Here is a 15,400-nt window from a genome sequence, read left to right on the forward strand (position 1 = left end):
GGGTTGCAGCGGGAAAGCTCGTGGAACATTTCCTGAGCCAAGAGGACATTATCACTTAGAAGTCTACCCTTGATGAAGCCACTTTGGTTAGGAGCAACGACTAAAGGGAGGAGAGGGGCCAGCCGAGCAGTGAGGATCTTGGTGATAATCTTATTTGTAACATTGCACAGGCTGATTGGTCGATAGTCTGACCATGCCTCCGGGCTAGACTTCTTGGGAATGAGCACGATCATCGTGGCCGTGATGCTTCGTGGTAGGAATGCCCCACGAAAAAACTGGACAACTGCCTCAACAACATCTTGACCAACGGTATCCTTGCATTCAAAGGAAGAAGGATGCCGTAAAACCATACTGAAGGTCACATCTCTCACTTCCTTGGGGTCGGGCAAGGCAATAAGAGACTCTCGATCAATGTCCTCCGGAAGTCTCTTGATAAAACTAAGATCTGGGTCGGTGAGGTGAGGTTCAGTGGGCGCAAGGAGGTCTTGAAAGTAGGAGACTGCGGATGCTTGGATTTCCTTGTTGCCCGAGATAACTCTGCTGCCATATTGGATGGAATGGATCCGGGATTTAACTCTTTTCTGTTTTACCCAGCTTTGATAGAATTTAGTGTTTCTATCACCTTCCGCTAACCATCTAACCGCGGCTTTTTGCTTCCAAAAATCTTCTTCCATTTTCAAAAGGAGGATATATTCCGCAATGAGCTTGTTAGTTCGAGCTCGGTTGCGGCTGGATGGATCTACCTCGAAATCCACCTGTGCAATTGCGATATCCTCTTCCACTCTTCACAAGTTGGAGAAAAGGTTCCCAAAAGTTTCCTTGTTCCACTTTTTGAGGTCGGCCTTGAGACGTTTAAGTTTGATCTGCAATCGGAGGAGGCCCTCAGCGTTCACTCCCTGATTCCACGAGTTTCGGACGACCTGCTGGAAGTCCCTATGCCGGATCCACATGTTTTGGAACCGAAAGGGATTTCCTCCACTTCTCGAGTCGGCTGCTAAGCTGCATCTCGAAAGTAGCGGCCCATGGTCCGAGCAAATTCTGGGGAGATTGGTGACTCGGGTGGTGGCAAAAGTTGTCGCCCAGGTTTCATTTACAAGCATTCTATCCAATCTCTCAAAGAGGTTGTTCTTGGCCCAAGTAAATCTCGATCCATCGGTTCCGGGGTCGATTAACCTGCAATCTTCAATGGTCTCTGCAAGGTCAAGCATCTCCCTTTGTCGATTTGTATTGCTTCCTTCCCTTTTGGAGGGGTGCAAGATGGTGTTGAAATCCCCTCCGACAAGCCAGGGGTTATTCTCCATTGGTTCAGCCAGTTCTCTAAGCTTGTTCCAAAGGGGGTACCTGCCTTCCCTCGTGCATTTTTCGTAAACAACAGAGATGAATAAGGGTTGGGATATCCAGCTCACAGATAGCCTCCCGTGCATCACTTGTTCCGTATCTATCTCGATCTCAAACATCGAGCCATGCCGTGTGAAGGTCCAAATCTTCCCATTGACATTGCTCCCACGGAATGTCAGCCCCAAAGCTCGCGAATAGAAGTCCGGATCCGGAGCCGTGAGGGGGTTCAATGATGGCCAGGAAAGCAACATTATGTGAGACTATTAATCGTTTAATGGCGTTGCGAGTGGGTTTATTTGCTACCCCTCGAACGTTCCAAAACAGAATATTTAAAGACATTTAAACAGATAGGGTGGTACCTTCGGGGCGATCGTTCCCCTTGCCTCTGCCCCTTGCATTGCCCTTTCCATGATCTAGGCGCAATCCTCTGACGACTGTGGATGCCTCCATATTTGTATCTCCATCCATATCCGCCTCATCTTCGTAGGCTTCCGTGTCAAAAATCTCGTTCTCCATAAGCACGTGATACTTATTGATGCTGAGGATGTTTGTGCTTAAAGGATGTATTTCCTCGTGGGGATTACCACTGTGATGATTCTTCATGGGGTTTAGGCTCGGGGGGGAGAATGAGTGAGTCCGACTCGGATGGCTTTTCCTTCCTCCGTTTCTCCAGCCCCCGCCATGCCCAGGGGATCGACTCAGCCTCTTGTAATGAGCCGGGTCATCCCTTCTTTCCCTGCCTCTTCTGCTGCCTTGGTTATGGAACTCCAGAATGTGCATGCTTGAGTGTGGCTGATCACCATACATATCCAGCCTTTGAATTGGTTCTTGGTACTCTTGAGATCCGACCTCTACTGGGTGGATTGGCGTGGGGCTTCCTTGACGATTCTGTATTTTGTCTTTCCTTGCCCATTCGTACCTACCTTTGGATTGGTTCTGTTGGACTCCGGTTTTCTTGTTGTGGTCTTCCTCGGGTTCTTTATTCTTTTTGTCTTTGGGAGTCGACTCCGGCCAGGTTTGGCGTTTGTTTCGGGCGATTGCATAACAGTTAACTCTTTTATGGCCCACATGTCTACATTCAGAGCAGTAAGGGGGAAACTTATCCCAGACCACTTTGACTACTATCTCATTTCCTCCCATTTCAATGACAACCTCATCTGCTGGAACCTTTGTGGTGTCAACTTCAATGCATAGACGAGCAAAGGAGAGTCTAGACTTATCCGGCGTGGATTGATCAATTTGGATTGGGTTACCAAGGAGCTTCCCAATGGCAAAGAGGGCCGATGTATCATATAGGTGAAGAGGGAGGGCAATTAGGTTACACCATATCACTGCAGTGGGGGATTCGTGGAAGAGATCAAAATCTGAGGTCCACTTGAAGACTCTCATTGGGTTGTGCCCGACAAACCATAGCGGGGTCCCCTTCGGCCCGTTGAGTAGCTTCGCGTAATCCGTAATATCATCCAACTGAATCAGAATGTGTTTTGCGTTGATCGATCTCCAAGTGTAGCCATATAGCTGAATTTAATGTTTTCCAACGCATGTTGGATTTGGGATGCCGAGGGGATCGAGTGAGAGAATTTACCGATGATGGCGTGCCCTATGACGAGAGAGTGTGTTTCTTCCGGTGATAAGTAGATAGCAGGTCTATCTTTGTTGAGGGATATCGAGCCTATCTTTCTTACAGCATTTGGGTCAAATGGTTGCGGGCCCGATTCAGGTCTAGACCCTCGGAGGACGTCGGCGTTGTTGGCTGTTTCTGGTGCATGATCATCATTTCCTTTACTCGCATGTGCCGAGGAAACTCTCGGTGCAGGGAAGGCTGTGAAGGAGGACACAGGGGGACCCGACCACGGGTTATGACCAGAGCCGCGCATTTGTTCTTCCCCGACCAAGGGGTGGAAAATCTTCCGGCGGGAACATGGTGTTGGCGGCCAGCAGAGGAGTGGGCACGAGAGGGGTTCTCTGGATTCCCGGAAGCCAGGGGATGCTCTGTTTAGTTGGGAGAGGAAGCGGAGCTGCTGTGCCTAGCGGTTGCGCGGTATATGAGTCCACAGCTGCCGCTCGGCTGGGGTCTGCAACCCAGAGCAGAGAGTCCACGTTGCGCTGTTTAGGCAAAGAAGGTTCCAAGGGTAGTGGTGGGTTATCACAGCCCGATCCCTTTTCTTGACTTTCATGAAGAAGACTATGTGAGATTTCCCGGCAAGGGGAAAGGGGGGTTGAGGAGAGAATCTGGTCAGGTGGCCCCTGAAAAACCACGATTTGGGTGGTCGGAGGTGAGGTGTCTGCCCTTGGAGAAGTTTCTTCCGACAGAGTGAAGGCCGTCACCCTCATATTTCCGGCGTCGGTCTGAGTGTCTTCTAGCATAACATCCAAAACTTCCCTAGCTGGGTTGGCAGAGTTGTTTTTGTCTCTATTTTCATCAGCATTGACCAAGGGGTCTGCCCCTTGCCTCAGCCTGCAGAACAGAGGAAGGCTCTAGCATAGCAACCTGGTCATCAACCGCCTGCGGGTCAAGGTTCCGTTCTGGCGAAATTCTGGTAGGTGCTGAATGGCTCTTTTCATTAGGATTGTTATCAATGGCTGTGACTAATACCTCCAGAGAGGCCGGAGAGGGGGGTCCCCATGGGTGGCTCTAGCTGAGCTGGTTCTTGTTCGGGGATCGGCTCCTTGTTGGTATTAGGAATGACCGGCGGGGAGTAGATAGCGTTCACCACATCAGCGACCTCTGAGAGGTCCGCCATCAGATTCCGTCTATTTCGAAGTTCCCGGCCTCTCTCCTCGATCAGCTCGTTGTGTGCTGTTTTTTTGACGATGGCTTTAGGTCCGGCGAAGGAGAGAATGAGAACCTCTTTCTGCCGTTTCCTTTCAAAATCGGTCTGGGAGTAGATTTTCTCCCTTTGGTGCGTTTAACAATGCCTTTTTTGGCTCCAATTTCCCATGGCTTTGGTCGGAATCTGTGGGAAGCTCAGCTCGGAAGACGACCGGTTGAGGGGGGCTGCTGCTGTCGTCGGGTTCTTCCATGGTGCGCCTGGATGGTTCGCCCTAGGTGGTTCCGGGGAAAACCTCGAAGCAGCTGGGGGGTAGCCGAAGATGGCCCACGCGGCGGGGCGGTGGATCAGGGCAATGGGAGATGGCGAAGCGGCGGGGGGTTGGTGGGGGTTGAGGAGGAATTCTAGAGAGAAAATCCTAGAGAGAGAGTTTTTCTAGATCGGGTGCTCATTAATGAAGAATGGTCGACACATTTTGCTTCCAAAAGGATCACAGTTCTACCAAGGATAGTGTCTGATCATGGCCCTCTCCTAATTCGATGCGCGGAATCAATTAATAGGGGGCGAACCCCGTTCCGGTTTCAAGCTATGTGGACTAGAAACCGTCTTTACATTGGATGGTTTGGTGTTTTGATGATCCCTACCTTATTGACCACAACTTCTGTATTTATTATTGCCTTCATTGCTGCTCCTCCAGTAGATATTGATGGTATTCGTGAGCCTGTTTCTGGATCTCTACTTTACGGAAACAATATTATCTCAGGTGCCATTATTCCTACTTCTGCAGCTATCGGTTTGCACTTTTACCCAATTTGGGAAGCAGCATCCGTTGATGAATGGTTATACAATGGCAGTCCTTATGAACTAATTGTTCTACACTTTGTAGCTTGTTACATGGGTCGTGAGTGGGAGCTTAGTTTTCGTTTGGGTATGCGCCCTTGGATTGACATCATAATTTTTCCGACGAAGTCAGGAGGATCTGGAATGAGGGCACCGGGTTCTATGGGATGAAAAACCTTCAAATCAAGTTGGGTCGTGTCAAAGAGGGACTTAAAAAGTGGAACAAGGAGGTCTTCGGCAACTTGTTTGTTCGCCTAAAGAACGCAGAACAGGAAGCCGTTAACGCCCAAATTATGTTTGAAGTAGAGGCGAATGCGGGAAACAGAGAAAGGCTCCACAAGAAGACAGCTGAATATCTCCTTTGGTTGAGAATGGAGGAGGATTTTTGGCGTCAAAAGGCGGCGGCACGTTGGGTGATCGAGGGGGAGCGGAATACTAAGTTTTTTCAAGGTTGGGTTCGGCAAAGAAGATCGAAATACCGTATCCACGAAACTCAAGAGCGGGGGAACATGGTTTCTGAGGAGGACGAAATCAGATCGTTAGCCGCCGCTTTCTTCCAAAACATGCTCTCATCGGATGCTCAGCAACTGGAAGAACCGAACCTGGACCTAATCAAAGCCTTACCTGCAGATTTGGATACCAGAGATATGTGTAACAACCCATCCAAGGAAGAAGTGAAGAAGGCAGTCTTCGGAATTTCTGCGGATAGCACCCCGGGGCCGGATGGATTTTCATCGCTATTTTACCAAGTTTGTTGGGATATTGTTGGCGATGACGTATTGGCGGCCGTAACTAACTTCTTCAACGGAGCTTTCATGCCAAGGAGCTTCTCTGCGGCCATGATTGTTCTGCTACCGAAGAACGAGAACCCTCAAGCCTGGTCGGACTTTAGACCAATCAGCCTTTGCAACGTCTCGAATAAAATTATCTCAAAAATTCTGTCGGAGAGGCTGGCTCCGATGCTTCCTATCCTCACAGTTCCAAATCATAGACTCTTGAGTGATAATGTTCTTCTTGCGCGGGAAATTATACGGGACCTTGCAAATTGCTCTCCAGCTCCCAACGTGGCAATCAAGTTAAACATGGCGAAGGCTTATGATCGCGTTCAGTGGGCATTTCTGATCAAGGTCTTACGCAAAATGGGATTCGAGGAGAAGTGGATTTCAATGATTGAACGCAGCATCAATTCGTGTTGGTTCTTGGTTCTGATAAATGGGACGGCGGCAGGGTTCTTCAAATCGTCAAGAGGCCTCCGGCAAGGGGATCCGCTCTCACCCTCCCTTTTTATCCTTGCGGCAGAGTATTTGTCAAGGAGCCTTGATAATCTTATTCTCGGAAGATGGGAGATGAGGTACGCAACTACGAGATATGGATTGGAAGTGTCGCACCTCGCCTATGCAGATGACATAATTGTTTTCACACAAGCAAAGAAGGAGTCGGTTGATGAACTCATTGAGTGTTTGAATCATTATTCGGCTGTGTCAGGTCAGAAAATAAACATGGCTAAAAGTCAGTTTTGTATTGATGAGAAACACGTGAGCTGGGCACCGAACATTGAGTTGAGTGGTGGCTTTCAATGGGGATCCTTTCCTTTCACCTATCTCGGTGTCCCTATCTTCAAAGGGAAGAAGAAAATAGATATGTTCTTGTTCTTAAGAGAGAAGATCTCATCGCGTATCCATACGTGGTCCCACAAGTACTTATCATTCGGAGGTAGGCTCACGCTCATTAAGAGCACCCTCGGAGCTATCCCTCTTCATGTGTTTCAAGTCCTTGAACCAACCAAGGAGGCGTTGAAACAGCTGGAGGGTCTCCTTGTGAGGTTTTTTTGGGGCACGGCGAATGAGAAAAAAGCTACTCATTGGATTAGTTAGGATCAAATTTGTTACCCCACGGATGAAGGAGGACTCGGGATTCGTAAATTCGATGAGATGGTTGAAGCCTTTGGGATGAAGCTTTGGATCCGCTTTAGGGAGCACGACTCGCTATGGGCAAAGTTTATGTTAAAGAAATACTGTCGCAACATTGCTCCTTCATTAACACCATATTCAAAGACGCAGAGTATCACTTGGAAAAGAATGGCAGAGCTGCAAGCAAGACACATAACCGTATTAAGGTGATGGTTCCCCCATTTGAAGCAACTAGAGAGAAACACTATAAAAAAACTCTCTACCTTCTCTCTAAAATTTCGGTCTTCTCCCTCACCTTTGGGTGAGGTGGATATGTGACCATCGTCTCTTTGGCCATGGTTCAGCCCGGAAGGGATTCGCCGGTGAAGGCGGTCAAGGACACAAATTCGTCCCCTCCGGGGAAATGGGTTTTCCGGCCACCCAATGCAAGACGGAAATTGAAAAGGACAGCCACTCCTCACCCCAGCAAAGCTAGTGGTAATACTAAACGTGATGCGCTTGCTTCACTAAGGGAGACCGGGCGGGTGAGGAAGAAGATTGTTTTCGAGTTCGAAGAGTCAGCCGCCGGAATTAATGGTGGAAACTCCCCTGCCGGAGTGAGCAACGTGAGCTCGCCGACCGGTGATAGAAAGGGAGGCCGGTGGACTAGAAAGGCTCGACCTGGTCCTTTTGAGGCCCTACACCTCTCCACGGGCTTGAACGCAGTGGAGCCGGGAGTCCTTCCTTTGCTTGCGAAGGACCTGCGTTTCTCCATGGGCAAGAAGGAAACGTCGACCAAACACCAACCGGAAAAAGCTGTCGGAATGGGGCCGGCGACCGTGGCCGGAGCTCGGCCGGAGGATGACCGGCCGGAGGAGAATAGTTCCATTGTACTAGATGTGGCTTGTTCAACACATGAGGAGGTAGCTGCAAGCATAGCTACAATGGATGAGGACAAAACCCAAATCGGGGATGGTGCCAACATGCTTTCCGAGTCAACCATTCTTGCTGCACCATTTCCGGAAATACCTAGTAGTTCTCTAGATAGTGAGACATGTGACTTGTCTCAAAGTGAAAGCATGTTTGAATTCAAATCTGATGGAGTTTCAACCACCTTGCCCAAGGAGGCCAAGGTGGACGGCGAGGCTGAGGCCGCTGGGAAGCCGCCGGCGCCGGAAAACTCGCCGGAGCAAAACCTGGCCCAGCAAGATTATGGTCATTCCCAACCCGACAACCCGGTATTTGAGGATGGCAGCACGGCTGCACCCTTTGGAAGACCAATGGAGCCGATGGTTTCCAATGCTGACCCGCTCGGTAATGCTTGGAACCACCGTGTCAAACCGGCGCGTAGGGACAAGCTCGAGAACCAAAGTGCCGAGGAAGAGAATGGAGGAGCAGCGGATACCGACCCGGTGACCCTTGATGTCGAACACGATAAGGAGCTTGGAACAGCCGGGAGGTGCGAGGGAGTCCCATTGCTCACTTTCTCAAACGATGAAACAAAGCTTTTGGTGGACAAGATTGGGCACGCCATCATCGGGAAGTTCTCCCACACCATCCCGACACCACAACAAATCCAAAAATCCCTATCCCACATCCATTTCATTGATGGCTTCAAGTGGAAGTTTGTGAATGCCAAACACATCCTCATTCAATTCCGGGATGCCAGAGATTACGGCCGGTTGCTTAACGGCCCCAACGGAGCGCCGGTGTGGTACATTGAGCAACATCCTATGCGGGTGCTCAAGTGGACACCGGATTTTGACACTTTCTTTGAATCCCCGATTGCCGTGGTTTGGTGCAGGGTGATTGGTCTCCCAATCCACCTCTATGACCAATCAGCCCTTATTGCGATTGGCAAGCTCTTGGGGAAGCCAATTCAAGCCGATCGTGCAACTCTTAACCAAAACCGACTCACTTTTGCCCGGATTTGTATTGAGATTGATATCTCGACGCCTCCACCGGAAGAGATCATCCTCAACATCCTTGCAAAGGACACTAGGTACAAGGTGGTGTGGGAGCGGATCCCTTTGTATTGTGTGGAATACAAGCATGTTGGGCACGTCAAGGATACATGCTTCACATTGAGAAAGAAGAAGGCGGAGCAGCCCACGAAGGAGCCTAGTCGACCCTCTCATGGCCGTCGACCCAATCCCGGGTCAGATCCCAACCGCCGGGCGTGGAGGCTAAAAAAGCCTTCGTCCGACACCTACGTCCCGAACCCGGATCGAGACACCACGTCTAGGGAGGCAACCGAGCCGGGGTCAAGCAAGAAGAAGGGGGAAGCAGATGGGAAACCAAGAGTGAAAGCACCAATGAAGGTGCAAATCCAAGTTGATGAAGATGGGTTCCAATTAGTGTCAAACCGACGGAAAGGAAAACCGACATATACCTTTCACCAACCGCAAGGAGGTGCTCATAAAGCTACCTATTTAGACTCTCTCCTCAAAGGAAGCAACGTGGCGACGGTATCCTTTGGGATAGGCAATGCCGAGGTGATCGATCCGGGAGGAAGCTTGACCAACCTCAACTTGTGAGGTCAATGGAAAGCTTGGTTTTGCGATGCGGGTGGCATCATTCCAATGGTATTAGGTTTCGTTAAGAGTAGATAGGTGGCTACTCTAGTTGATAGAGAAGCCCTCATTGTACTCTCAATGGTCTTGGCGACTCGTCACTTTTGGGCGAGTCGGTGTTTGTTTTCATTGTCTTTGGTAATGTACAGGTGTGGGTCCGCCTTAACCCTCCACCATTGGGGTGAATTTAAAAAAAAAAAAAAAAAAAAAAAAAAAAGACACATAACCGTATTAGGTGGGTCTTAGGGAGTGGGGAAATCTACTTCTGGGAGGACATATGGTGGGGGGACAAGAAAATCAGCGAATTGTATTAATCTAGGAGGGAGGTATCCACATAAAAAAGTCAAGGAGTTTTGGAGGAATGGGAAGTGGAATGAAAACTTGGTTAGAGGCTTACTTGAACCGCTTGGAGTGCCTCTAGGTATGATCTCAGATATATTGTCAATACCCCAATTGAAGAAGGGTGCAGAGATACCCTACGTTGGACAGATTCACCGCATGGTAATTTCTCTACAAGCTCAGCCTGGGAAATATGCAGACGTCGGCAGCCATCTTTACAAGTCCTTAAGCTCATTTGGAATGATTGTCTCCTCCCCTCTATCTCTATCTTTCTTTGGAGGCTCCTTGCCAACCGAATTCCGGTGGATGCTAAGTTACAATAGAGAAAGATTAGCATTGCATCGAAGTGTAGATGCTGCCAATCTCCGGACGTGGAAACGAGAGAGCATCTTTTCATCGAGGGGGAGGTGGCAAGGCAGGTCTGGGATCGGACTTCAGCTTGGTTCCCAAATCTGCCAAGATGGAACGGAGCTGCTACTTTGGAGAGAAGAATCATATTTTGGCAAAGCAAGTTATGTAGAACGGAGAGCCACCAGGTCTGCATTGTCATACCCTTTTTTTTTTTTTTTTTTTTTTTTCCATAAAACACCTTTCGGTGGAGGGTTCGTGGGTCCCTCATCCCTATATATCATAGACCAAAGGAAGTACAATACTTGGCCACGCCCAAAAGTGACGTGCCGGAAGGTACAATACACACGGCCCTATTAGCCCAAACTCTTGGGGAAGCAAAACTATACAAGCAAGAGGTTACAAGGGCAATAACACCATAAGAGTATGGAGAGGGCGAGCCAAAGGGCTCGACACCTACCTACTCTAAGGTGACCAAATCGGAACACCGGCCGAATGTCTTCCTCGTGGTAAATCGGCCTAGCCGGGGTCTTCATCACATACCCGAATGTTGGGTATTCCCATTTCCTCCATTCGAACGATGGCTCTAAGCATCCTTGGGGCTGTTTGGGCATTGAAGCAGGTGTGTTCCTCTATCTCCAAGCCCATTTTGGCAAGGAAATCCGCAGCTTTGTTACCTTCCCGGGGGTGAAGGTAATGCGGAAGTTCCCATTTCTCCTGTGCAAGGCCAGGTGGGCCATGGCTCGGCGTGAGTGAGCTGGTCCCCAACTTAAGCCCTTGGCTAAGCTGATTGCTTGGGCAGTATCCGATTCGACCCAAAGTGGCTGGGAAAACTCCCTAGCCAAAGTCAAACCATGGTGGATGGCCAAGAGTTCTGCCTCCAAGGCCGACTGTGCATCTAGGGGGGTGGTGAAAGCAACGAGCAATCTACCCGAGTGATCTCGCAAGATGCCTCCACCTCCGGCCCTCCCTGTTATCTCTGAAAAGGCACCATCCGTATTGAGTTTGAGCCCCGGGTGGTCCGGGGGGTTCCACTTCACCGCCATGGCACGCGGTGAAGTGGCTGCACACGCCAAGCTTAACGTCCTTCCAATGCTTCGGCTTGATACTCCCATTGGCAATGCTATTTCGGACATACATTTGGACTTGCCAAATGACATTGAACGGCTTGAACTGTGTCTCTTGATGGCGGCTCCTATTTCGTTCAGCCCAAAGAAACCACAAAATGAGGTAAGGCATGGCACGACTAAGGTGTTTCTTACTTGTTTGGTTGGTTCTTTGGGGCCATACTTCCAGCCTGTCCGGGATAGTGTCATTGATGCGGAGTGGTGTGGAGGACCCTTCAAACCAGCCATCGAACTCCCTCCATACTCTAGAGGCCCCGCTGCCTTGGATGAAGAGGTGTTGGAGGGACTCCGTGTCGGGTCTAAGGGGGCAGCAAAGGCACTTAGACGCCAACTCAATCTTGCGCCATTGGAGCTTGGTGTCGACTGGAATTCGATTCGAAAGGAGTCTCCAAGCAAAAATGGAGATGGAAGAGGTGAGACCAGCCTTCCAAATGTCATCAAGGCTTGGGACAATCGGCCTCTGTGTACGGATAGTATCCCAAGTAGAGGATACTGCGAAATCGCCAAGGCGAGATAAAGACCATCTCGGGATGTCTGGCCCCCCGAGGATGATTGGGGTATTCCGAATCTTCATAATGATGTTTTGAGGAAGTCCAGCCTGGTCTTGAAGCTGCTGGAGTTTGGGCTCGTCCCAAGTACCCCCGTCCCTAATGAACTCTGAAACAAGGGTCCTAGGGCTGCCCCTCTCATCAAGGCATAGTTCTCTCAAGGTGTTATCGCCAATCCATATGTCATCCCAAAAGCAGATTCTCCCTTCCCCAACCAGCCACCGGATATACGGTTGAGCGTCAGGTCGAGCTCTTAATATCCTCCTCCAAGTAGGGCTAGCTCGACTCGAGGCACCATGCGTGAGCGGCGATGAATTGAAGCAATACTTAGCCAGCAAATATCTTGCCCAAAGGGAGTTCTGCTCCCGGAAACGCCACCACAATTTGATAGTAAAGGCTCGGAGTACCTCTTTGAAATTCCGTATTCCAAGACCACCTTCGGCGGTTGGGCGACAAATCTGGTCCCAGCTGATCCAATGGGTCCTTTTCTTCTCGTGTGATGATCCCCAAAAGAACCGCGCCATGAGCTGATCCAGTTGTTTAAGAATGCTAATTGTTGGCTCGATGGCTTGAAAGATGTGGATCGGGATCGCTTCGAGGGTGCTTCTGATGAGCGTGAGCCTTCCCCCAAAGGACAGGTGTCGGTGGGCCCACCCCGAGATCCTGTTGACGATCTTTTCCCGAAGAAACATGAACATCTCTGTGCGTTTGGCACCACGATAGATAGGCACTCCCAAGTAAGTACAAGGAAACGAACCCGGAGAGAAGCCTCCTTCCCGCTGAATAGGGTTGGACCATCCCACGTGCGCCTCCGCAATGTAAAAATTACTTTTGCCAAGGTTAATCTGCTGCCCGGAAACCGCCTCATACTCGGTGAGGCAAGCTCGAAGTTGACGCAAGGCAGGTGTAGCTGCTTGCGTGAAAATAATGATGTCATCGGCATAGGCAAGGTGGCTGATCTCCATGCACCGACGAGCCGCCTTGAATGTCATTTCTCTCTTGCCCAAAATGAGCCTATCAATGGCTTTCGACAGATAATCCGCTGCAATCACAAACAGAGCTGGGGAGATGGGGTCACCTTGTCTGAGCCCCCGCGTGGATTTGAAGAAATCTGAGGGGGCGCCATTAATGAGGATAGAAAACCAGCACGATCCCACACATCTATCAATAAGGGACAGCCAAGCTTCCGGGAAACCCATGCACCTAAGGACTTGAATAAGGAACGGCCATTGAACGCGATCGTAGGCCTTAGCCATATCAATTTTAATCGCAACATTTGGGGCTGGTGAACATCTGTGGAGTTCATGAAACATCTCTTGGGCAAGGAGGACATTGTCGTGGAGGAGACGCCCTTTCACAAAGCCACTTTGGTTAGGGGAGATAACCAACGGGAGGAGGGGGGTGATTCTCGCTGTAAGGATTTTGGTAATGATTTTGTTGATAACGTTGCAAAGACTAATGGGGCGATAATCAGCCCAAGTCTCTGGGAGGGTTTTCTTTGGGATGAGGACAATGCTTGTCGCCGTGATGCTACGGGGTAAGAAGGCCCCGTTAAAGAACTGTTGAACTGCAGCAATAACATCCGAGCCAACAATACTCCAACAAGATTGGTAGAAGGTAGCCGAGAAACCATCCGGACCAGGTGTGCTATCCCCAGAAATATCAAACACCGCTCTCTTCACTTCATCCGCATCCGGAGGTTCGGAGAGGGCCTCAAGTTGGGCTGAATGGGGAAGTGGCTGTATAAGAGTCGGGTCCATCTCGGCAAGGGCTGGGGCATCAGGAGCAAGGAGGTTTTTAAAGAAATCAACCGCAGAGCTTTTAATCTCCAAATCATCAGTAAGCTCTATACCGTTCACTTGAATTTTATGGATGCGAAGCCTTACCCTTTTTTGCTTTACCCAGCTTTGGTAGAATCTAGTGTTTTTGTCTCCCTCCGCAAGCCATTTCATGGCTGCTTTTTGTCGCCAGAAATCCTCTTCCATCTTTAGGCATAGGATGTAGGTAGCAATAGCTTTGTTGATCGCCGTCCTATTTGTGGGCGAGGGATCAGCTTCAAAATTAGCTTGAGCTGTAGCAATCTCCCCCTCCATGATCCTAATGTTGGCGTGGATGTTGCCAAACACCTCTCTATTCCACCTCTTGAGGGTCTTCTTCACTTTGGCAAGTTTGATTTGGAGTCCAAGCAGACCGTGTGCACCCGAGGGCTGATCCCACGCCTCCCGGACCAGCTCCAAAAAACCTTCATGCCGAGTCCACATATTTTGAAACCGGAAGGCACTTCCCGTGGGCGTGGTGTTCAACAATTTGCAACGAACAAGAACCGGGTCATGATCCGAGGACACCCGAGGCAGGTTTGTCACCCTAGTGGCCTCAAAGATCCTAGCCCACATCTCGCTGACCAAGACCCCTATCCAACCTCTCAAGAAGCCCATTCTTAGCCCAAGTGTATTCCGAGCCATCGAAGCCCGGGTCCAGCAGTCTGCAATCCTCAATAGTTTCCGCAAAGTCGACCATTTCGGCTTGTCGGTTGGTATCGCTACCAGCCCTATCTCCCGGGGTTAAAATGGTATTGAAATCCCCCCCGATCATCCACGGAGATCCATCAAAGCTGTTTGAGAGTTCCCTCATTTTATCCCAAAGCAAGTATCTTTCCACCCTCGCACACTTAGCATAAACGGCCGAGATGGCAATGTGATTAGCTAGCCGCGGAGATGTAAAACGGCCATGTAAGATCTGCACCGAGTCATCTTCGACAACAAAATTAGCCCCTTCTTTCACAAAGATCCAGATCTTTCCGTTGGTGTTGGAGCCTTTGAAGACTAGCCCCAAAGCCTTGGAGTATCGATCCGGGTTAGGAAGAGTGAGCGGCTCCATTATTGCAAGAAAATCAACATTGAAATTTTTAATTAATCGTCTAAGGACGTTTTGGGTAGGCGCGTTAGCGATTCCTCGAACGTTCCAAAACAAGAAATTGATAGACATAATTAACAAGGTAAGATCGTACCCGGCGAGGGGGAAAACCCGCCTTGAAATTCAGTGATTTGTAAATCGGTCCCCCCTTCGATGTTTGGAGGGGACGTTGCATCAGCCCCGGGGCCATGTTGCACTTCCATCTCCGAGGCCTCACCACCGCCGTTGCCATCAACGTCGAATTCGCCGTTTTCCATAAGAGAGTAGTATTGATTGGAGCTCATATAATTTCCAAATGAGGCGTTTCCTCGTCCCCCACCGGAGTGGTGGCGTCCAGCCCCCCTTGAGCCTCCTCGGCCATTGGAGAACGACCCCCGTCGAGCATGGTGGAGCTCCCACGTATGACTTGAGGAACCACGCTCGTGTAGAGTGGTGGCTGCACTAAAACCCGTGGGCTTGGCAGTGGGCCAAACCTCGGTCCGGTCTCCATTCCCCTTTTGGGGTTCGGCCACCCCTCCCCGGTCGTCATGAAGCTCCCCCATAACATCTGGGCCTTCCCATTCCGACTCCTTGACTTCCTTCCCTTTCGACCCCGGCTTGAAAGCGGCCCCGGGATCAGTCATCTCCGCACTCCTAGCGCCGCTCCTTTGCTTCTCATGCCCCGAGTTCCTTTCTTGTTGATCTAATTCGTTTTCTTTTGGTGTTCGATGTGGC

Source organism: Salvia hispanica, chromosome 2, assembly GCF_029641045.1.
Source record: "Salvia hispanica isolate PSC_SH4W2 chromosome 2, Shi_PSC_v1, whole genome shotgun sequence".
In the NCBI taxonomy this organism is placed as follows: Eukaryota; Viridiplantae; Streptophyta; class Magnoliopsida; order Lamiales; family Lamiaceae; genus Salvia; species Salvia hispanica.